We start from the raw sequence: 17,071 nt of genomic DNA, 5'->3' as shown, positions 1-17,071 counted from the left end.
ATCAACAACAATCGCAAATGATAAAGATACTTATACTTTCTGATAAAATCCATCAATGTTTAAACAGCAAAGATCTTGCAATAAACTACAAACATAAATGTAAGCTAAAAGTTGAAAGCATGTTTCTAATTAAATATTGAGTGTTGAGATGGCCAATTTTAGCACAATTGCAAGCATGCTATGAGATAATGATGTGGCCCTTGGGCAGGACTTTGGTTCGAGTATAATTAAAAGATGTTTGTATAGCTAGTGGATTGGTTTTTGCATAAAAAATTAAAGATATGTCAGTGTTTGTATAAAAAGTTAGTAAGTGTTCATATGAAGGTTTTTTTACTTCATACTATTTTACTGAATTTCAACTTATCACAAAAATTTTATCCTTTATCAGTTGCTGTTTTCGCTTTCACTATAAAATTTAGCGTGTCTAGATAAAACCTCTTTCAAACTAAATCAGCAAAAAAGGCCGAGCGATGCAGTTATTGAAAGTGGCCACTCACACACTTGCCCATTTAATGGCTTTCGAAAAACAAAAATTTTTATTTACTATACAGAACGTACATACCTTTGGAGTAACGTGAATTGAACTGGTACATGTAGCGAGTAGAGCAGAGAGGAGACAAAGACGTATCAATGCTAATTATGTTACTGTGCACTTAAAAATATATTTAATACGTAATGAAATAAAAAAAATTTAGCAGGCTAAAAGATGTTGTCTAATCTTGTCCAATTTTTTTACTAGTTTAAAAGAAAAAGTTTACCACTTTCGGGTCCTGAAAAGCAGAAATAGCCAGGAAGAGACAGTTTTTGTGCTGGTTCAGAGACTGCTCTAAGAAAGCAAACTAACTTGGTGCAATGTAGAAGATAGCATACTTGATCGCATATTGAAGAGGATGCTTGCTGGTGCAGTGTAAATGCTGGCGCAACAAAGAAAATTGCTAGCTAGCAAAAACTGCTAGCTTCTTAAAGAATCCAGAGAAGATTGTACAGTAATTTTTCTTGTATGAAATGTGCACAAGAATCAATGTAACCATGCATACAGAAGTTTGTACATATTTATACCGTAGAGGACAGGGCTTTAGCAAGTTCTAAAAAGTAATGTGGATGCGTCAACTATCTTGAGTAGCTAGTTATATGTGAGTCACATACATACGATGATTTTTATTTACGTAGTAGAAAACAGGCTCGCCTGCAAAGGTTGGCTGTAGGTGCAAAATATGTAAAAACGTGATTACAAGCTTTTGAAAATGAACAGTTACTCGCCGCCACCGAAACTATCGTAGATTAGAATCGCTTTCCAAAATGGCTCCAATTGGACTTGGTTGAACAAAATGGCTTCTGTTTACACTTTCATGCAACCTCATTCGCCGAAATATTTTCACAAATATACTTCACGCGTTCAAAAAAACCATGTCTATTGTCCTTACCCATCGATTTCATCATTATTGTAATGCTGTAACTTTGAGCACTGATACCTCAAAACCTACCGTGAAAATTCGTTTAATTTTTTAACCTTAGCTCGAAAGAGTGCATATCATTCTCTGATAAACATGACAAGCCTGTTGGTCACCTGTGATAGTCGGAAAAGTGCTGCAGAAATTATTTCCGCTGTTTGGCAAGAAGTATGAATCACATGATCAGATTACGACTAGGCGATTAGACCAAGCCGAAACAAAACTGTAAAGTAGCGAGTATCTATGTTTGATACGGGCTCTTCGGTAAAACCCGAAGTGTTTTTCATAAACTAGTGCTACGAGAAGTTTTATATTGAGCCTTTTATTGGCTTTTCAATTCACATGTGAACATCATGTGTCAAAACCAAAAACCAAATGGATTGACTACATCAGTGAGATAAACTGTTTCCAATCTAGGACGATTTTGTTATGGCTGCGATTAACTGTTTGTTTTTGAGATTTTAAGAGCTTGTAATTACATTTCCACATATTTTGCACCCACAACACAGCAGAGTAAGACATGGTGAATCTTTTGATACCAAATAACTGTAATGGGAATTTTGTTGCAAGTCAACCTTTAATAATAATTGCAATTGTTGATTGGTTGCGACCATATCCCTTGGCAATGTTAACGTTAGGGCGCTTTCTTCCCATTTATTCTTGACCTCCAACTTTGTTGAAGAAAAAAATTATTTTTCCGTTGTCTTGTAACGTTTGTATCGGTCGCAGATCCCATAGTTTACGAATTAAATATAGATACTTGTAGTTACATGCGTATGTTGAATAAAGGTTTATAGTAAAAATGAGAATAACGCTAAAAATGAGTATTTGCTTTCGCTTATGTACTTTTCACAAAATTTCTCATGTAGAATGTTGACATGAAAGAAGTCGGTCATAGTGTCCCTTCTAAAAACGTTGTGAAAATAGTGTCGGCAACCTGCATTTTGGCGTCTTTGCTATTTCAACATTTGTAATAAGCACACCGACTGCCCAATTTAAACTCAGCAAAAAAATTTTTGAATCCGTATGGTGAAAAAAAAGTTGTATGATGAGATGAAAATCTCACCATGTTGAATTTTGTAAGGTAAAAAAAACGTATATCAGGGTAATCGTATCTTGAGAGTGCACTATACTTTGAAGTACAGTGCACTCTCAAGTAAGTGCATATACCTATATACAAAAACGATTTAAATTTACGTTGGTAGATGAACTTTGAAAGCAATGCCTTAGAAATGATCAATAACTATTTCAGGCTAATGGTAGTTCCTTGTTTAACGCATTTTTTCTACTTCGAAGGAGCTTACATATACAAAAATGGTTCAAATTTATGATGGTAGATGAACTTTGAAAACAACACCATAACAATAATCACTAACTGTCTGAGACTAACTATAGTAGTTCCTTGTTTAACACTTGGTCTTAATACTTCAAAGTACGCGCGTCTAAAAACGGTTTGCAAGTTTTGGGCAAAAGGTTATGTTTGCAAGCAAACTTTTAAGCATTGCATTTGTGCTAAACGCAGCGCGTAAAAGTTTTGCTGTGCCAAAATATTGTTTGGACACTAATATTGATTTATTCAACTTTGAGAAATATAGCGGAAAAAATATATACATATACATATACTTTGAGAAATATATATATTTCTCAAAGTTTGTTGTAGGTGTATTCGTGTATTCATCGTTGGGTTTGTCCAGCTATAGCTATAATTATAACATTGCGTCCACGCGTTACGATGATCCTATTTTTGGGACCTCTAAAAATTGTTGGAGAAAAAAATATAAATTTTAGAACCCAAGTGTATACAACACGATGCTTCCTTGTCTTTTTCCGTTAAAACTAATTATTTCCGCCCAACGATATCGACAAAAATTTATTTACGAACTTAAAATTTGGCGATTTGTGTACTGATTATATATCTTATTAAAAGATATACTTCGGTGAACTCGCCAATGCGAGTTATCCGTATCCGTCATCCAGTATATCCTGTGTCCGTTATAATAAATACCGTTTGCGAAACTTTTGTTAAAAGTTTGAAGTTTACTAAAATACATATTAAAGCTTCATTCAAGTATGTGTTTAGTAAACTAAATTCTTTTAAGTTAGATTCAGCGTTTATGTTGCAGGTCTGTTTTGAAGGTAAAACTCTCCGCCTAGAACATTGTACGTGTACTACGCGGAGATAATATATTAGTCCAAGATAGCATTTGCATATATTATCTTGGAGATCATAATACACAAAATGCACAAAAATCATTGAAGGTACCTATAGTTATTATGGTTAACATAGTATTTTGGTACTAATCTTAATGATCATGATTTTTACCATGAGGTGATTGCAATACATAATGATGATGGGATTCTATACCACTCTATGTATGTGTATATCCTACAATATTTTCATATGCCAACACTGAAACGAACTAAAATCATATAAGTGTATCCCAAGTAATTCTTATTGTAATCGTAACAAAGCAGACTATATTTATCCATTAATTGCCAATGATTTCACATTCCAACATCTTTACATTTTTATTTTTGCTCCTAATTTAGTTCAACGAAATACATCTTTCCAGTTATGAAATTTACAACTTTTCTCCTTTCATTTATTTCAACTACACAAAACACTTATCTGATGATATGTAGTTTGAAAAATGAAATGGCAAATGTTGTTATATATTAAAGAGAAATCAATTTTTGGTCTGAAGACTTTTTTATTATCCGGGCAACGCCGGGTAGTACAGCTAGTGCAGTATAAACACTTGGAAAGTCAGCAGTGTAAGCTGATCCATAGTATTAACCCCCTACTAAAGCACAGCTGCAGTACATGTGCAGTTTCAGATTTTGAAGAATGTGCATGTGTAGTGCACATAAATTGATGGGTTTACTTCCATGTGCATCATGAAAGTAAATCTGCAGTTGAATGCAGGGAGAAATTTGTAGTGAGAATGCAGTTCCAGTAGCATTAAGTGTCACCTGCATATTAGAAAGCTGTAATTGATTGCAAAATTACTGAATATTGCGCTGCAATGATGCAATGCAGTTTTAATGCATCACAGCCTTGGCTATGTGCAATATTATATAATCTAAGTTTAACCAACAAATAGTAAGACTTACCCACATCCACTGTTTCCACACAGCAGCAGGTGTTTGCTGTCATAGTAGGTGGTCAAACAGGTCATACAGTGAATATGACTGCATGGTAGCACTTTGGGGTCAACAATGGTATCACTTTTACGGCAGCAAAATTCACACTCAACATCTGCTACAGCTTCAGCCATTGCAACCTAAAAATACAAACACACCTTGTCTGAGATTCATCTCGCTACATATATAAAAGTATAACACCATGGCTGAACTTTCAGCAGCACATTGTCACAAAATTTCTGAAAGCTTTTGGTTTGAATCGATCACAAAATTAGAGACACTGTTGAACCATCAGTGCCATTTCATGCCCTAGCCAGCAGCTCTGTGGGATAATAAGCAAAGTTTGTATGAGCTTTACTTTAAAACGAGTGAACAGCAGTTTACATCTTGTTCAGTGTGTTGAAATTAAGTTACAACCATCTAGTTTGATGCAATAATATAATGATTAATTAGGGTGAAATATGTATGTAATACTATCAACTACATGATTTTAGGCTATTTTCAGTAACTATACATAGAAATGACTCTGCTATATTATAACCTCTGGCTGGGAATATACTGCCAATGTAATGATGAACTCTATTCTGTAGCATAGAAATTTATCGAGTGATTGTGAACCATAATACCGTAATATGGATAGGCATGTTTTTTTCAATCATAGCAATAAGTTATTTAAATTATTTGCAGTATCATTAAAACCACTACTTCAGAGACACGCATATCCCTGAAGTATTGTCAACCTGCTTGTCTATTTTTACCAACCATGCCGACTTCACACCACATCAGTATTATGAAATCTGTCTTGTCTTGTTATATAATTGACACTGTGATACTCATGCCAGGCATGCCCTGCCGTTCATCTCATCAATATAAGCGTAATCAATTGCAACAATTGCTATGGGGAATGGCTATAGGAACGAGCCCTCTAACATAGGTAGGCCTATTATAGAATGTTTTGTTTATTTTAAACTCAGTGGTATAATAATTGCTTGGTCATTTAATAAATTCCTCTTGTCAGACAGCAACTAGCAGATAAATATATAAACAACAGATAAAATAATTCGTAGTTTATGGTATAGCCTGCGTAATATTGTAAAGGAATTTGCTGGCCTTTACTTGGCACGATCTAGACTATTTCATATAGAAATAAATTGCGGGTGGTTTCGTTCAATTTTTTATTAGAGAAAGAAATCCACTAGCCGAGGAGCGTACGGCCATTTGCTCTGCTCAACTAAGTGAGTGCGCTCTTTTATGTTCATACAATTGTATAATAACATGACCCGTTCCGGCTAACGGCAAACGGCAAGAATACCGGCTAACAAGGAGAATAAACAGGATCGCTAGTGCGTCGGTATGACAAAAATTTAAGTGATAGCATTACGAATAAAACAACGATATAATAAAAAGGGCATACAATAAAATAAGACAACAACATGAGCGACGACAAGTGACAGCATAGCGAGTAAAACAACGATAAAATAAAAAAGAAAACACATCAATAAAATAAGAAATGTAACGTCATGGCCCGGCGTCCACCACACAATGCAGCAACTGAAATTGTTTTTATTATAGATTTGACTAGTGGTGTGGCAAACGAATAAATAATAAAGGTGATACTAATGGATTTATATCATAATGCACAATTAGCACACTGTTATTAGAAATATCTACTCACTAGATTAGTACTCTGTGTAAGATCAGAGCTTTAACTGTCACACGTTAATAAATTTTAACTTTCGTAAGCAACACGGAAGTTAGCCCCAGCGTGATGTGGAATAGATCCTTGTTTTATGCGGGTCTCCGCTATCAGTCATTTGGCTAGCAGCTGAGCGCATGGTTGATCAGGCGTGAAACAAGTAAAATAGAAAGGGAAAGGCCTACGTTCCATACGCTTCGTGTCAAATGTTGAGTACAACAAAGGCTAACTTCAAAAGGAATCGTAAAGCTGGTCTCGCTCAGTCACTCGTGTCGTATAGGGAAAGTTACGCCACCAACGGAGTCTATAATAACGCGTCGAAAGTGCCAAACAAACATCGGCCGCGCCTACTTTTATATAGAATTACAATAGATTGTTTTTACCTTTCTTTGTTTATCAGGTAATAAAACTACTTTGGGCAACCTTAGATCAGTATCAAATATACTACAACAAGCACAGGTTTTGCTCTAACTCACACTGCAGTTATAAAGGTGACAACTCCGTATTTACAGGTTTGCTGCTACTTCATGATAAATAACTCCTATTATATGCGCTAGAATGTCTTAGCTAAAATGTGTTTACTTGCAATTTCACAACTTTAGGTCCCCAAACAAACAATTTAATGTATTCACAATGTCAATCATATTTATAATGCCGAAACTTGCCAATTTTTTGTTTTTGAAAAACTATAAACAGGCTTGTTTTATGCAATTGAATAGAAAACTGCAAATTTATTACGAACAATGATTTTAACTAAACTAACTGAACTGCTTTCCATACTAAAAATTGAATACTAAAAGAGCATATTATACTACATGTACATAGAAAAACTTTCGTAGTAATGTTACAATAACAATTATTAACTTTGAACAAACAAATCAAATACGCTAGGAGGTGCTAGTACTATAGCAAGCTACACCAGCATGATATTTTGTGTACATTGGCTGACCTACACATGTTTATAACATATATACATATTACACTAGTCAACAAGAATGAGTACAGTAAGAATACAGAAAGCATCAAATTTCAACAACACTTAATGATGACTATTCTGAGCTAGTGTTTGCATGGCCATGTGTTTGCTACCTAGCGGCACTGACTGTGGGGTGGAGGTATGATTAAACATAAAATATAAAGTTTAACATTCACAAACTTTCTCACTAGTTTCTGTAATATAGGATGACAAATGGGCAGTTCACGGGGAATATCAATATTCTCCATGCATTCAGAAGCTATCAAAGTACCTATATGGTTATTTTTAAGATGAGGTTCAAAGCTTCTTACGACTGACTCCCTTTTTTTGAACAGAGCAAATGTGTCACCAAAAACTTCTCACACAGCACCCTCTTTAAAGTTTTTTAATTGCAGAAAACCTGACCTACGGTGCAGAACATCAAATGTGTTAGATAAACTGGTGCAACAACCTTCACATACTTGCTTTTATTTTAACAAACTGTGTAGACAATAGCTAGCTAGATAATATAGTGACTCTTCTTCTGCTGCGCTGATTTCCTCATGTGAAGCCATAGGTGTATCTATGAGCAGAGGCTCTGCAGTTGGTACTTCTAAGGTAGATGGCAGCAAGTATCCGAAGTACTCTCGCTCATCTTGTACATAATCAAAAGCTTTGGTCGGTTTGAGATACTGTACCACAGTGATCAGTTTTAGAGCATATTTAAATTCTCTAGCTGTTGGCACAGGACTTCTAAATCTTACCGAGCTGAAAAGGTTCTCGACACAGTCTTGTATCAACCTGGATGTGAGTAAGAACTCCATGTTGAGTTTGGATTGTGTAGATAGGTGAATACCAGCTTGGACTGGCTTTCATGTATACTTGAATCCTATCCGCATTGAGTGAACTATTTGTATAAAATCATCAAAAAATGAAAGAGCTTCAGCATAAGCATCAAGTTTGTGTTTAGATAAAGCCATTACCAAATGTCGAGAGGGCATAAAATCAAACCAATGATCGACTGTGTCAATAAACCAAGCTGTTGTTAAATACTCCTCAGATCTCCCTTTGTTACTAACAAGGTACCTCAGAGCAGCACTAACAGACTTACTAAAGAGATTCATGGCATTCGCCACATTCATCTTGCTGAAGTGTCCTGTAGACAAGACAATTTTATCAGACAGAATAGGTGCTAATTTTAAATATTTACCAGACTGGAATTCAAGAAGATCCAGAACATGGGAGAGTTTTATGCAGTTAGAATGAAGATTATGTTTTCTACAAATATCATCAGCTATTGTAAAAACTTAATGAGTGGCAAACGCATTTCTTAAAACTTTAATAATGTGAGGAACGTCAGCTAAGAAATGAAGCACATTTATCACCAGACACAGGATGTGGAACACAGCTCACTAGTGAGACCTTTTGCTTTCAATACCAAACGTCTTCTACATCGCTTGGTTGCTTGACCCCATTTCTGAAGTAACAGCAACAACTTTCAGTAACAGCTTGTGTGTGTTATGACATCAATAATAAGGCAAGGTAGACTTTCCCTTGAAAATGTGCCGGAAGCAAGTTATTATCATTGGCAATGAAGGATTGAAGTCATTAGTAAATCCGTGTATGTTAGACAGATATTTAAATCATACATATCATTTATACCTCAGCACCTAAGTTCTACTGACCACAACAACTCAAAAGATAATTGCTGTGCAGCTAATAGGAAGAATATTATAGAAGTGAGTGTCAGCTAGAAAAGTTAGAGTGTGTAAGAAAGCTACATGTATAAAGAATACAATTGAAAATCACACAGCGTTTTTGGTTCCTATAATTTTTGTAGTTACCTGTTAAAAGATACATGTAAATTAATAACTGAAACTGATTGTAATATAAAACTTCTTTTGAAAAAATCTGTTGCACGGTTTGATAAATCATAAGCAATAAATGAGAAACCTACATTGGATATAGAAATTAAGACAAAGTTTCCTCACCGGTATTTCAGCTTGTGCTGGGGGATGCAGAAGAGCTGCAGCTTGTGATTATAGCGTTTTTAAAGCAGTTTTTCTTTCAGAGACAGGTGGTGGCCTGGGAGCAAACAGAGTAGGAATGGCATCACTTGTCAGTCGACGTTTTTCAGTTTTAGTCAGTGTAAAAAACTTTTCTTCAAAATGTCTCTATAACTAAACAAAAAAGAGGAGAGGTAAGCAAGGGAAACAGTAATATGAATACTACTGCTACTATTAAACCTACTAACAGGGCTACTACTATTACTATTCAACCTATTCTTGGACGGCTATACAACTTTTTCCAATAATCTTAGCTAGTTATCTATTAATGAATGCAACGTACTATATGCTATTTTTTATTAACTTCAATAATAGCACAAATACAAAGCAATACAACAGATAAGAAAACCTTTGTAATAATAATAAAACATGATAAAAAAAATAGTGGTACTGTACAAACAACTAAACTTATGAATAGCATTTATTATCATTATAATTGTAAAATGTATTCTATTTACATAATTAGCAGCAATAATTACAATGATAATAAGGATACCAATATAGTTTAAAAACTGATATACCTATGTGTATAACACGATAATTCTTAATTATACTTTGACCAACCTCACAAGGTTTAGATGAAGCAGTTATCTGCAGAAGTATTTGAATTTCTTTTGCTACTTCCAGAATCCAGCCTGTAAATTTCAAATTGACATTTTTATTATTTTTGTAATAAAAATAAGAAAAAATGACTCCGAATATTCTACAACTATCTTTAGCACTGGTCAGCTCAACATCAAATTAATAGTAATATCTAAGTCTATACAATTGCAAACACTAAAAACAACGTGAATTTTACCTGCCCACTTTAACCATCCATGCATTCCTTTTTTTCAGGATGTTTTGGAAGCTGAAACACTTGTAGGTCTAACTCTGATCTGCATGAGCGTCCCACAGTCCAGCAATTAACCACTTTAATGAAGATGCTGTTTAAATTACTATTAAATTTAAAATTATAAAAAATTAAGTAGAACATTGTTGGCGCAAAGATTGAAATAATTCTCACGCTATGAGATAAACGGAATATTGTTGTTAGCTTGATGTAAACCTAACTAACTACAGATAAGATGTTTGCGCTATACATGAAAAAATCAGAAAATCCTGGCGATCTTTGCGGTGTATGAAAAGGCTACAAAAATAGGGATTTCGACTGTGTATCAGTCATATTTCTGATTTTATACCTTAATTTGCAACAGAACTTTATATAGCCAAGCGAGTTTGTTTGGAACTCTCGAAAATGGCGTAACTCCAGTTGGCCTAACTCTCCTTATAATACACTGAGTCACTCAAGTAATGATTGTGGTAAAAGCTAGTTCCCATCGGAAAAGTCTCGCTGTTGTATATGCAGGCGTCTCTCGTGTACCTGACTATGCTACAGGAACTTGGGTTAAGGAAGCCAGCTTGGCTTTAGAAGGGAAAGTCTTCTCACACAGGCTTGCAGGATTATGTAGCTTTTGCAGCTTATTGCAGCTTTTTTCAGCTTATTGAGGTCCCTAAGTACATGTATATGTATATACATCTATACAAGAGTGAATTGGAAAGCATTCTTCTTCTTGTTTCAAGCTAGCGAAGACATGGTGAGTGCTCATAAAACACTCACAACAACCCGCTCTATTCTTTCTCATTTTTATCTTGCTTCTAGTTCATTGAGAAAATAATAAATTACCGTGATCTGTTTGAAATATTGCACCAATCATTTTTGCTACTAGCTCAAACTGAGGTGAGTAGTTGCTGAGTGGGGTTTTGTTGTAAATTGATGAAACAACCACAACAACCTGTGCATCACTAGCCGTATATAAACCCATGTTTGGCTTGTATATAGGCTAGTACATCCCAGAAAAAGAACACAAAGTTCAGCATCATTGTTATTGAACTTTGTGTTCTCTTTTTGTGGTGAGCTGGTTTTTCTGTGTGTTTTTGTTTATTAGGCTTATTTACCACGAGGATTATTTTATTACGAAATATTTGCGTTAACATCCCATACTCCCACTCCTTTATCTCCGTTAATTTTGTCATTTGTTGTGTGAGAGGTTGACTGTGATGGAAAACTGTTGATTGTGACTATCTAGATTTATTAAGACAGAAGGTTAGCTTAAAATCTCAGTAAATCGATAATTATGAGAAGCTTAGCACAAAGCAAGGAGTAATTTTATTAGTAGCTGAAAGTGAGTAAAGTGTCTCATATTTATATCGTACACAACATTACTTAATTACTTAAAACAACTAGCTGTACATTTGTGCCTTTTTTGTAAGAATCATCATTTTGAAAAAAATGGCATGTTTCAGCAGGCCTAGATGTATCTTAGTAGCAGTCGAAACCAATTACCGGTATAACTTCCTAAAATTTTGTTACAGTATTCATGTTGTTTGTTTACAGCTTCAAGATGATGGCTACTCCATCACAATTTATACTGTATGTGCATTCAGCTATTTAGTTGATCCTCAAAAATACATCAAATAATATTGTGAGCTGAGACAGACGGTCAAGTATGTGGTCAAGCAGCAAGACAAGAGATTTACTGTTCCACTCAATGCCAATACACTTTAAAACTGGTTACTTACAGGGTCAAGAATGTATACAAACATATATATATATATAATGTTCAATCAGGCCTACTCAGGCTAGGGTATAGTTTTGTGTGACAGATTTTATTGCATGTATAGCAAGTTTGATTGATCAACTTTCGGTTTTTGTTTAAGTGATAGCACACTAGGTTCTCAGTTTAGGTGCAAATAGCGTATTAATTATCGGACCCTTAAGAAATGATGCGAACATATATATATTTAAAGATTCATATACATATAACGGTTTATAAATGAACAAACTTTGCTTGTTTGCAGTGCTCTAATTTATGGTTTAATCAATTTTTTCAGTGCAGAAAGTTTTGCTAACAGGTCAAGGCGCTTCATCGGAATGATCCTAAGCACGATTGTTGGTTGGAAGATGATGTTATGCAAACATGGTAAAGATATCGACAGAAGGAAGAACTAGTCATACAAAGTTTAAGTCAGTGACATAGCAGATCTTTGTGTGTAAGGGGATGGCGTACTGCACGCACATTAGTAGTCGATAGCAATGCTAATTTTCTACATGTATCAGACTAGTATGTTATTCCTTCCAAATTTATGTATTTTGCTAATATAGGAAATGAATTCCTACTTTTTGTTGTTTTGGCATAATCTTGGTATCTGATTCACTCAGTAAGTTCATGCTTTGTTGTGTCATATGGAATATTTTTAACTGTGTTACATATGAGATTTTGTGGCGAACAACAGGTTGAGTAAGCACCAGGGACCTGTGATATCGTTATCAACAACTACATCTTTTTACTGGACAGTATCTACGAATGTGTTCTTTATTTGCATATATGCGAAATAAATTACCTTGAAATAGAATATGTGCATGTTAGGCTAGCGTATCTGACACAATATCTGTTTTATAGTCACATTGTCTTAGATATCAAAAGGAAAGGCTCATCTTCTACCTCACTCATAGAAAAGCTTTAAACAAATTGAAATATCAAGAAATCTATAAACAAGTATTGGTATATCTCTCAACGTATGTACACTAGGATAACATGAAAAATATTAAACATACCACACTGATGGCTTCTGGTGCTAATCGGCCATAACAGAAACGGTGGAACAGAAAAAGCACCTCTCTTATCACACAAATGAGATGTTATATAATATAAACAAACAATTCCTGTTGACACAGGCAAATTTAAACCTTCATCCTAACCATAACAAGTTTATAAATCATTTTACATAAGTCATAACATAAATTTTGCATCATGTATGTGAATAAAAACCTAACCTAAAGGATCACACATTTTACATTGCCATTCACGATCCACAGCACCAGTGAAAGGGTCAAAATCTGTGCCTTTCATAATAATGCACCAACGGTGAAACCACTCGTTGCAGCTGCCACGCAATATAATCTCTCCACCAAGCTAAAATGAACATAGATTGGCTTGCCAACAGAAAGTATAAAAATCAAATCACAGTGCACCCTCGAGATACGATGCTGATTCGTCTCAAGGTTGGTATCATAGGATGAAAAAGTTGTATGTAGGGATTTAGAAACCATTGTAATTATACAATGCAAAATAAAAATGTTGAAAATCTTCCAAAATTTTATAAAAAATGCTTTACATTTTTAAAATTTGTGACAAAATAGTATGCTAACTTTAGTAACTATAGTTACCTATAGTAGCTGCATTGTATTAAGTGCACCTATTTAACATGATTTGCAACACTGTAAAATGCAACATCATAATGTGTGTACCAAGTGCAGTACATACAGTAACAAGTTCTTACCTTTAAGACCTAAGCATAAAATAAACTTTCAATTCACTTCAAGTAAGTTTAGCTTACTACGTTCACACTTGAAACTAAGTTTTAGTATGTTTTTGAACTATTTTACTGAATTTCAACTATATATGACAAACATTTTATTCCTCATCAGTTGCTGTTTTCACTATAACATTTAGCGTGTCTGGTGTAAAATTTTTTCAACCTAATTCAACAAGGAAGGCTGAATGATGCAGTTGTCGAAAGTGGCCTCTCACACACTTGACCATTTAATGGCCATGGAATAAAAAATTAAATTTTATTTAATACGCAGGGCATACATACATATGGAGCAACTTGACTTGAGCTGGTACATACATGTAGCGAGTAAAGCAGAAAGAAGGCAAAGACGTGGCAATGTTAACACTTATGTTACAGTACACTTAAAAAATAAATTTAATACGTAATGAAATGGAAATTTTTGGCAGGCTAAAAAAGTTGTCTAACCTGTCCAGTTTTTTCGACTGGTTTTGAAAAAAGTTTAACACTTTAGGATCATGAAAAGCAGAAATGGCCAAGAAAAGGCAGCTTTCTTGTTGGTGCAGAGAGTGCTCTAAGAAAACAAGTTCACTTGTTGCAATGTAGAAGATAGCTTACTTGATCGGATATGATGCTTGCCGGTGCAGTGTAAATGCTGGTGCAATGCAGAAAGTTGTTAGCAAGCTAATGCTTGTAAAAGGATCCAGAAAAGGTTGTACAGTAGTTTTTCATAGTAGTAGTACATAACTGCAAATAGGTCATAATCAGAGGAGCCGTTTTCTGCTTGAACTGATTCAGCCGCCACTACCAACTCCTTGCCAGGATGTTTTTTTAAGTTTTAGAGAGACAATCGTTAAGTTGCAAAATATTTTTCCCCACAAAGTGTAGTGACCAAGTTGGTTGCTACAACAGAAAAAATGGCTTTCATTTGACATTTAATTTTTTGCAGGTAAAGATTTCAAGGAGAAAAATCTGAAAGATAACGAGATGACGAGATAAAACATAATGAGACCCATTACCTTGACAAAGAAATTATTTTGGACAGTACCCAGAAATTATTTAAAGCATAATAAAAATGGGCAGATATTTATCAGCTGACGCTGCTATTTTGTATATTAAGGTAACATTCATTTATTTTACTCACTGGTTATGGCACATCTACATGTAGTGCTGTGAGGAATGGCGAGATTCTAACAGTTAAAACACTTTACTGTTTCATATGAAGCTCCCATATTTGTAGCTGACACCCAATGGTGTTTTTAAGACATCTGGATGACTTGAGCATATCTCTCTGTGCCATACTGCACACCATACTGCACACCATACCGCACACCATACCGCACACCATACCGCACACCATACCGCACACCATACCGCACACCATACCGCACACCATACCGCACACCATACCGCACACCATACCGCACACCATACCGCACACCATACCGCACACCATACCGCACACCATACCGCACACCATACCGCAAACCATACTGCACACCATACTGCACACCATACTGCACACCATACTGCACACCATACTGCACACCAGCATCAAACCATTCTGGTCACTGGATAAGGTGGCAATCTTGAGTGACAACATCAGGCCACTGTTTGCTGATGAGCTTGAGGCAAGGGCAATATCATTTTCATACATACAATACTTTAGTTGTAGGGTCTGGCTATAGGCTAGAGTTATCTGTAAACCTAAAACACAATCCAAACATGTTGGAAAAGGATTCACATTTACAAGCGCTTTAATATAAAATTTGTCCTACACCGGCAGTATACTGTGTTTATCGATATAACGCTTTAATCCATAATCCGAACTAAGATAACTAAAGGTATAGACAGCTACGCACACAGTACATACATGCGTACAAGCAAATGTACATGTATGTGCTAAATATCAAGGTGCTGTGAAGACGAAAAACTTCAAATAGCTACTACCATGTAAATGCAAGTGTGAATATGTTAAAACATATTCAATTAACTCCCAACCAATTTAAACCAGATATATAGATATATACATTTCGCTTAAATCACACAGATTTTACACACAAATATTCTATATATTATGAGAGTCAATCATACAAATATATCCAAAGACATTAATTGTAAAGACAATACTTTAAACATCTTTGCCAACTGGGTGATTTTTATGGCATTCCACTTTGGGTAGACTGAGTAAGAAATGCTCCTCCACTCTCAATGGCCAGGCATCCTTCAAGCTCCTCAGCATCTTAGTCTTCTGTGTTTTGACAGCAATGTTGTCAGACATCGATTTCAACTTAGAACTATATAACAGATGTTGTTGGTATAAATTTCATCATTGATAACTGCATAAATGACACTGATCAGATCAAACAGACAAAATAAATGTTTAATATCACTAGGAAGTTGAGAAAAATTTGATGCACATGTATATTACTGACATAAGACAAAGCCTAAAAAGTTTAATTAATGGCATATAACTTATTTCAATACTGGTATTGCTAACTAGAGTAGTGAATAGTTATGAAAGGCATTTATACTGACATTGTCACGTTAAAACCAAAATTTAAAATGTTGGACGACTTTGAAACACCAACCTTAAAATTGAAATACCCAACTATTCTTTTTATTTTCAATCTGGCAGACAATCCATCTTTATTGAGTCCTGAACCAGATTTCGCCGTTTTCTGACAGATAGATGATCTGATGTAATCTCATTCTACAATGCAGTTGAATAGATATTCCATATGGCACAATGAAGAATGAATTTACTGAGTGAAGCAGATACAAACATTACGCTGAAACATGTTCACAAAGATACCAATATGTCACTCACTTGCACTTTGCCGTTGTATGGCTGTTTCTTTTTTTTTGTTGAAAGAACAAGTTTGATATTTATATTTTTGTGTTGTTGATAGAAAATTATCTTCAAACCAACAGTCGTACTTTGGATCTTTCCAATGAAATATCTTGACATCGTTGCAAAATTTTTTAATATAAAAATATTAACTAAACAAAAAAAATTGAACTACCCAACCAGAAGCAAAGTTTATATATCAATTGCGTAACCTTTTAATGGTCCTGTAAGTTACTAAGTAAAAATAACGCAGTACCAGACTGCCAGTCGTGACACTCCAAAACCTCCCCGTATGTCACCCTTACTCCACCTGCACGTTTTACCAGAAAACACTGTAGTGCCAGACTACACCAGTAGGGTTACTCACGGGTCACCAAGACTCAGAAAGACTCTTAATAATTCTTTTTAAAATACGACAAGCACAGAGTCACAAGCTACGCAAACGGAGCTTGGATTCTCAATGACAACATGGCCGTTTTTGCTCGTCCGGTGGCGCATGCCCACGAACCCTTCCGAGCTATCGGCGGGCACCACGTGACTACTAACTCACATTTCTCCCAGCTTTTAAGAAGC

This window comes from Watersipora subatra, chromosome 8 (genome assembly GCF_963576615.1).
Source record: "Watersipora subatra chromosome 8, tzWatSuba1.1, whole genome shotgun sequence".
NCBI classification, from domain to species: Eukaryota; Metazoa; Bryozoa; class Gymnolaemata; order Cheilostomatida; family Watersiporidae; genus Watersipora; species Watersipora subatra.
The sequence above is the reverse complement of the archived record's forward strand: the minus strand, read 5'-3'. Positions refer to the sequence as shown.